Here is an 8,992-nt window from a genome sequence, read left to right on the forward strand (position 1 = left end):
AGAAAGAAAGAAAGAAAGAAAGAAAGAAAGAAAGAAAGAAAGAAAGACGGAAGGAAGGAAGGAAGGAAGGAAGGAAGGAAGGAAGGAAGGAAGGAAGGAAAGAAAGAAAAAGAAAATCACATAAAAAACAACATCTTTGCTTCGGAGACGTTTTTAACAAGTATTACAGAAAGAGCACCAGCTACCAAAAAGAGTTGCCAAGGCCAGAAGGAGCCATCAATCGAAACAGTTTACATTTCAAAGTTTTTCCAAGAAGAGTGAAAAACGTCTCCCTGCCTTGATGGGAAACAGAGGCGCTGTAGTAAAGGATCTCTGCTGCCTTCTCAGTCAGGTTGCTTTCTCTGGAGTGGCCTTTTAAACCTTAGGCTGGTACCTCCAGGTAGAGAGAAATAGAGCAGTTTGAATCTCCTGGGGCTTGGGCCTGAGCAGCGTACTAGCCTATGGAATCAGGATAAAAATCCTCTTTCTTTTATGAGTTCCCTATGAAAAAAGCCTAATTAATTGCTCTTGGGCACTATTTGAGATTAATAGGTCACTTTTACTTCTATACTCCATACTTCCTGACATCACTTAACAAACAATTATACATACCTGCTTTGGAATGTTTCCCCCCACCCAGAGAAAAATTCAGGCATGGACTCTTACATATTTCAGCCTCTTTTACAATTGAGGAAATGAATGCTAGCAATGCTACATTTTAACCAGGGTGTGCATTTGTTTGCTTGTCCCTTTAAAAAAAAATCTTTTTTTATTTGAAAGAAAAAGTTTTCATGTTTTTCTTTGGCCCTGGGAAGAAAAAAGAACATTTCTTAAATTCAGTAACAATTTTCAAAAGGTACATAATCTAATGGATACTTTTGTTTTTAGCTTTTAATTTTCTGCTTAATTTTTCCATGACATCATTACTAAACACCAAATCTAATTTCCTTAATCTATTAGAATAAATTCTACATACTTTCATTTTTCGTTCTAGAAGCAGGTCAAATGGAAACACTGGTCTAAGGAAAAATTTTAATTTCATAATTAAGACTTGGCAAAAGAAGAAAGATAACAGTGAGAACCTTTTGTCGTTGATTTGTGTCCCACGAAAATGGTTATTTGTGCATCTTCCTCCCACACACAATATGCCAGCAACCCCTCCACTAGATCCAAATGTGTCACCACATCTCTTTGACCAGTAAGAGAAATTTGTACAACCATAACGAGGACCCAAATGCCCTGATTACCCGGAAGTATTGCCATGACCATTTTCTTAGATTGCAGTAGAACAGACTGAAAAGGACCACCCTCTCTTTTTGTACACATGTACATAAGCTGTTCATTATGATTACAAAGGTCACAGTCACTTTCTTAGATTGACCTATTGATATAAATTACACAATATCACTGAAAAATATTACGAATTTCCACACCAACATCCTTTGTAAATACCACTGGTTCTCAATGAACTCCTTTTGACCTCCTGGTCTGAGGCTGTCACCATATGATGTACATAATTCTCTCAACACTGATCCATTACTTCTGCTCAGTGTTGGGGGTCAGGCCAATAGTGTAAAGTCAAAGATAATTAGCAGCCCTATCAATAACCAGCTACAGAATTGCCGCCTAAGTGACAGGCCAGAAAAGCCAAGAAAAGAGGTAGCAATATAAAGTAGAAGAAAAGTGCCGGTGCATTCTCTGGTTCGAGCAGCTGCTATGGACTATCAGCATCACCAGGAGACCTCATTGCATTAGCATAAATTCAAATGACAAATGCACAGTGCTATTCAGAGACTCATTAATTTGCAATGGGTGCAGTGCTCATGACATATTAGTGCAAAATTCAAATGTCTTTGTAGCAATGTGAATTTAGTTGTGAGACCAAAGTCGCTAAAATGAAAATGTGTGGTTTTTTTAGCAGTTTATTAAATTATGAACTGTGATGACTATATCCGTGCATCTTTTTAAGCAGATGAGGTCCAGCGTGCTCCAGCGGCAAATCGCATGGTTTGTGTTGATATTTTCCTGTCAGACAATTTCCAAGCAGCAGATAAGATACTAGACTGTCTGCTCTGCTCTGCTGCATGCGGACTGAGAGCTCCCCCTTCTGGGCAAATGACATTGCCTCTCTAAAAGAATACACGATCATTTATTGTCTTCTTTATCTTTAACAGGTTTTGATGTAAAGAATTTCAGTGACCACCTAAAACCAAAATAAAATAATTGGATATCACTTATTGTAAAGGAGAGGATATGATAACTTTCTACAAAATGCAGAAGAGTCACCCTCAATTGAAGTTGGTCTTACATAATTTTATATGAAGCTACTCCAAGACCTCATTTACAAGCATCTTTTTAAAAATAACTGCATGATTTATGTATGCCAAGAATATAAGCAAAAATATTAAAAATTGTTTAGTCATATTGTTTCCATGATACCATAAACAAGCTTACAATTACTAAGCATTCAATTGTATAAAGAAAAAAGCATGCATATACATAGACAGAGCCTGTTAAACAAAGCTACCAAGTGCATATTGTACTCAACTCAACTGAATGAAATTATGAACAGACACAGACAAGGAAAGCCAGATCATACCTGTGCCACTTGTGTCTGGTGGGCTAATTTTTCTTTTTAACATAACCAATCTTCTGCCCAATTATCTCAAGTTAGTCAAAGCATATTTATCACTGTTGTGCCTTTTAAAAACTGGCATCTCATATATACATAAATAATGACTCAGATTAGTACAATAATGGGATGAAGGAGGTTAACTTTGTCTGCAGTATTGACATAACCCAAATATAGGAAATGTCAACACCTGCACTTGTCAGCATCCAGAATTCACAGTGTCTTAGAGCAGCCCTGAATCCCCGCTTATATTACACAAATACTCACATTCATAGCTAATACTTATAAAGACATACATTTAGCATTTTTCAGTAGAAGCTATAGCTTTCCAAATCACATGTCATACCTCTGCATAAATTGAAAAGCAGGTTACCATTTGAAAACTGCTTTGAGGAGAATAGAAATTCTACAAGTAAAAGATTTGCCCTTTGGTCATTCGAACTAACTAATCTCCACTAGACTATCAAAAGTGTGCTTCAGCAGATCCTTATGAAAAATTATGTTTATCGCTTTCTAAACTTTGAATACATTATATCATGTAAAAAGGGGGCTATGTCACCCTATTATTGTTTCTAGACTTAATTATGTACTCTGAGCCCTCGATTTATGGTGAATTTCGGGAAAGCCATTCCACTAAAAGCTGTGTACTTTTAAATTACATTTTATAATATCATCGATGCTTTGTGTCATCTTCAACAATTAAAAGTCAGATCATTGTAATCTATTCTACTTACTTGAAATTGAATTGGTCTTGAGTTATTTAGCAGGCTCATTTTATTTACAGTAACTGCTACATAAAAGATACAGAGCTAATGAGGATTGAGAAGGATCACTGTACATTAAACATGTGGAAGGAGCGTGTAACTCAGCAATATCAAACGTATCTCTGTAGCTGGATGTCCAGGCATTGTTTTCCCTACTACATTCCCTTTCACCAAGTAATTAGAATCCCAGACTCACAGAATGGTAGAGCTAGAAGGGCTATTGTTGATTATCTCTCATTTTACAGACACAAGAACCAGACTCAGAAAACTTCAGCAAATTGACCAAGATCTAACAGCTAGAAAGTGGTAGAACTGAGAAAAGAGCTCTGATCTCTAGACTTCCTTCTCAAACATTAGCACACATAAGAATCACCTACAGGGACTGTTAAAACAGATTGCTGGGCCCCCTCCCAGATTTTCTGATTCAGGACTGGGGGAAAGGGGGAGTCTCATTTCTATCAAGTTCCAGGTAATAAGGCTCTTGCTGGCCCAGGGACCACATCTTGAGATCTTAAGAACTACTGCTCTAAACCAGTTTTTTGTAAACCACTGTTATCTTATTTCTACTAACTTCTCTAAGCACACTCAAGTTAATAATACCACTTTACTTTTCTGTCATCTCTCTAACAGAGGACAGGGGTAATACCTACAGTATAAAAAGTCTGGAAGGGCACAGGAAAAAAAAAAAAAATAGGCAAGATACCCAGAGCCAGATTAAGGCATTTAGGGACACTAAAGACTGAAAAGATTATGGCCACTGAGGTGAACCTCTATCTCTATCCAACACATCTAAATCTCAAGGTAAAAAGCAGTATTTAACCATACACACTAAAAGAGCCAAAAAGAGCCTAAAAACCTTAAGGTTCTCTCCTTCTCTCTCTCTCCCTCTCCCCGCCACCCCCAGCCTCAAAGGCCTCTATGTCACTTACACCTCAGCATTTCCTAGTGTATCTATCAGGTTATTCTAAAGGCAACTCCGCTTCTCCATTTCTGAGCTACCCTTTTTCATTATGTCTTACCATTATCACAGCATTTACAGACCTAATGAATCAAGGTGCAACTTATCATTACCCACATAGTATTAGCAAATTTAGTTCACAACAACTAGAAACAAAGAGCTCCTAGGTAAGTAGACTTGAAGTTGCCTGTGCCTGAAGAACCAGCTCAGAAGAACAGGAGCATATTCAAGAGGAATTTCACCCGGACTTACACAGGTTCCTTAGCCTACTGCACAGAATTCAACAAACCTGCTCAGCACTCTGGTCTCACAGTTGTAATATCATTGCCTTTTTTCCTGGTTTGGAGAATGACTCTGATGAAGTTAATCATCAACAACAACAATATATATATATATTGTTTTTTAAAATAGCATCAGTTTGGAAAATGAAAGTGACTGATGATAGGAAACGATTTTAATTATACATATATAAGCCTTGATGTTTTTGTGTTCTCTCTGCCTTTTTTATTGGGGTATAATTACCACTTTTTTCATAAGATTTTTAAAATTACCTTTTATCAGTTTCTAGAAAATTTTGAATTCATAGAATAGATTTTATTCCAATTCGTACTATAAATACTGCATTTTTCTGAACATGAAGGGTCCTCCCCCCAAAAATAACATCCCTATCTCTGGAGTTCTTTAGTAAGTTATGACATTAAAATCTGCTTTAATATATTAAACTTCTACAGAAAATAAACTTTTCATTTCAAAATAATTTTCAAATATAGTTTCTAAGCAAATTTCACTATTTTTTGCCTTATATTTTCTATCATCATCCCCATTTTTCAGATAAGCCAACCAATCACAGAAAAATTAACATAGGCCTGTCATGATCACAGGTGCACCCACGGTGCTGTTGGGCTTACTACATGCCTAAAGCAATATTTTAAGTTCACCATCATTTCACCCAGACTTTCCAGCAATGTACTCCTAATCCCAAATTCTTCCCCATTCTCGGTGCTTCCTTTTGCATTTCTTCTTCAGGTTTAGATAAAATAGACCTGCTGTGCACCACAATCCTTGAAAACTATGAAATTTCTGAATTGTAGCAAAACTTTTAATTTCCTCTGTCTAAATTAAACTGAATTATTTAGTGTTTCAATCATCACTGTAAAATAATCATGAGTGGCAAACACGGAATTTGTTTATTCAGGACCAAAGACTATGAGAATATGATTCTTCTTTACAAGACAGTAAAATACTTATTCCTTCAAAAAAAAAATTCTGTCCTTTAAAAAATTGTATAAAGTGAGATCAAGTATTTTAACTCAGAGGTTATTTGGCAAAAAGTTTATTAACGTAAATAGCTAAAATCTAGCCTCATGTGAATACTAAGGCAGATAAATAGCAGTCTATTAATTCAGGTTATCTGCTCTACAACTGCATTTTTATTTATACCCTTTCATTTCAAAATATATGCGCATATACTATTTTTATCCCTCCAGTAAAAATAAAGCTAGATATTTTCTGGTATATTAAGCAAGTCTGTTTTACCTGTTTCTAAAATCTTCTTTCTGATATTTTTAAGACAGTTATGTTATACAGACTCTAGACATGCAAAGGCAATAAAAATGAATCGTTTTGTCTCATGCAGGAATCTTTATTAATGAATATGTGAACATTCTCCGTACGATTTAATATGCTGTATCCACCCAGGAAATTCTACAAAGAAGTATATTTTTGGGCATAAGCTGATTGGTAAATTTGATTTTAATAAGAAATCAGTAAAATATGCATATTACAAGTGAAGAGAGTACAGGTTCCTATCTGCCATTTATAGTAAGATCTTATATTTCAGAGCTTAATAATGAACCTCCCTGGGGAAGATTTAATAAAGCAGGTGCTCTGGTATTGCAGGCACTTTTGCTTTTCTGTCTCTCTCTCTTTTTTTCCTACCTCCATGGGGGGGAAAATCTCAATAAGATTCATGCTCTGTTTATCAAGGATAAATCTAGTAAAGTATAGTCTGGACTATATACCATCCAAGCTGACCCAGATCTCCAACCCAAACCACTGTTTGTCACTGCATTTATAAAGCACAACATGCCCTGTGAAATTATATGTTTAAGCATTCTCTCTCCATCCTTACCACAAGAAGTATAAAACCAGTTTAGAGTAACTGTCAATTGTACAGTGTTTCAAATTTTTAAAAATACAAGTTATGGGGGGAGGGGGAGTAGATCTTAACTGTTCTTTTCTCCTACAGAACACTGAACGTCTAAAACATGTTCAATCCTGTTAATGCTTGTCAAATATTTCACAGTTCGGCTTTGTTCAGATTTTTTACTAACTATGAAAAATCAGTTTGGTGGGATTCAGATTCTAGAGATGGAAGAGCTAGAAGAGACCTTAAGTGACCTTGTTCTACCAGGCCTATAGATGAAAAACTGAGTCCCAAGAAAATTAAGTGATTTGCACAAGGTTTTGCAAAGAATCCAGGTTAAAGTTTAAGTCTAGTTCAGCATAATTTTTACTGCTCATTTCTGATTTTTTTCTTTAATAATTAAACAGTTTGAAGAAGATATACAATGTGATTTCACAATTAAGAAAAAGCAATCACATTATATCCAGGACTGTGTAGAATTTTACTTGTACAGAATTTCATTTGGTATTTAGTCATTATAGTCAAATAGTATCATTATCTTTCGATTACAGAAATCAATTTTAGTTCATTAGCAAAACAAAATGCTTGCAGAAGGTCCACGTGAATTCTTCAAAGCTGCAATCTTCCTAATGTCAGAAGTGAAATACATTTCATAAAAAAATAAAATTTAACAAAAGTACTCGAGGTTAAATCAAACTGTGCAAGCCTCACTGACCTGAGTTATCACAGATCTACTTCAAAAATGTATTTCAAAGATCTGAAAGGGAAAATACATGCCATGACCAACTAATAATAGCCATTTCCCCCTGTTTTTTGGTTTTAGCAGTTTTTCCAAGAAAGATTCAGGTCACAGCATATCATAACATAACTAAAGTATTATCAGTATAGATTCAAGCTAAGATTACCTAGAGGCCACATGAAAGGAAGACTAGATTAATGTTTAAGCCTTACAAGAGAAATATATCTATAGGTAAAAACAATGGCCCAAACAATATAGCTATTAAGGATGATGGCAAGCCTATCAGACTTTCTGAACTGACAGACTTAATTGCTATGCAAGCAAACCCCAGCCAGCTAAGCAGAGCTAAAAGCAAAGAGGTAACAATATTATCAATTTAAACTGATGCTAATATCCTCTCAATAAAACTATATTGGTGTATCTTGGAAGAAGTCATTTACAAAAAATATATAAAGCTGTTGCTCCTTGATATGTTCAATTACTTTAAAGTTGTCATATTACAGTTTCTAAGATGATATGAACATTTCAGTGTTAAATTGTTAGACTATGTAAAGCAAAATTATAGCCTTTGGCTTTCCAACATATTTTTAATTGTACTTTTTTCTAAAGAAGTAATTGGTGATCTGCTCAGACTATGATGTGACCACACTAATATCACAACTAGTTATGATCATGGTATAAAGCAGGCTTGCAATAAATGGGATTTTTTTTTCCCACTAATAGTGACAAAAATTAAAAACCAAAAAAGCTGAAGGTGGCTACATTGTGCTTTTATACATAAACACTTTTCTTTTTTTTTTAAGATTTTATTTATTTATTTGACAGAGAGAGAGAGAGCTAGAGAGGGAACACAAGCAGGGGGAGTAGGAGAGGGAGAAGCAGGCTTCCCGCTAAGCAGGGAGCCCGATATGGGGCTCAATCCTAGAAACCCGAGATCGTGACCTGAGCAGAAGTCTGACACTTAATGACTGAGCTAACCAGGTGCCCCCATAAACCCTTTTCAATATAAATCAACCCTTCATAAGTTTGGTTATGCAACTTAAATAATACATTATCTCATTCTTCTTAGTAATCATTTGTTTCATGGGACACAATCTCTGGAATTCTCAATTACTAGAAACTCAAGATGTTTATCTTGTTAAATAGTTTGTTAATATATTAGAATGATCTTTTCATGTCATGTTGGACAAAGTACAGCAGTAGTCAGGAGGCCTGGACAGTATGTAAGGGAGGCAATTAGGTAAACAGGTGATCAGGGGGGCATTAAGAGTTGTCAGTAAACAAAAGGAAAAGTCAGGTAAGAAATTAAGAGAACCGTGGGACACTTGGGTGGCTCAGCCAGTTAAGCAGCTGCCTTCAGCTCAGGTTGTAATCCCAGTGTCCTGGGGTGGAGCCCCACATCAGGCTCCCTGCTTATCTGCTGTTCCCCCTGATTATGCCCCCTCACTCTCTCTCTCTATCTGACACAGAGAGAGAGCACAAGCAGGAGGAGTGGCAGGCAGAGGGAGAGGGGGAAGCAGCCACCCCAAAGAGCAGGGGGAGTATGATGTGGGACTCAATCCCAGGACCTCGGGATCATAACCTGGGCCAAAGGCAGTCGCTTAACCAACGAGCCACCCAGGCATCCATAAATAAAATCTTAGAAAGAAAGGAGGAAGGAAGAAAGGAAGGAAGGAAGGAAGGAAGGAAGGAAGGAAGGAAGGAAGAAAGGAAGGAAGGAAGGAAAAAAAGAAAGAAAGAAAGAAAGAAAGAAAGAAAGAAAGAAAGAAAGAAA

At 36.2% G+C, this 8,992-nt stretch overlaps 1 long non-coding RNA gene across 2 annotated transcripts in view; it reads right to left on the minus strand.

Annotated features, from left to right (window-relative positions):
- Positions 1 to 1,928: 1,928 nt before the first annotated feature.
- LOC141371347 (uncharacterized) overlaps positions 1,929 to 8,992 on the minus strand; it is a 95,645-nt gene continuing 88,581 nt past the window's right edge. For both annotated transcript variants that reach the window (XR_012376244.1, XR_012376242.1), the window contains one exon: positions 1,929 to 2,182. This is a non-coding gene — a long non-coding RNA (uncharacterized lncRNA). The remainder of the gene's footprint in view (positions 2,183 to 8,992) is intronic.

This window comes from Callorhinus ursinus, unplaced genomic scaffold, assembly GCF_003265705.2.
Source record: "Callorhinus ursinus isolate GAN/ISIS: 27379988/994484 unplaced genomic scaffold, GSC_fseal_2.0 scaffold3, whole genome shotgun sequence".
NCBI classification, from domain to species: Eukaryota; Metazoa; Chordata; class Mammalia; order Carnivora; family Otariidae; genus Callorhinus; species Callorhinus ursinus.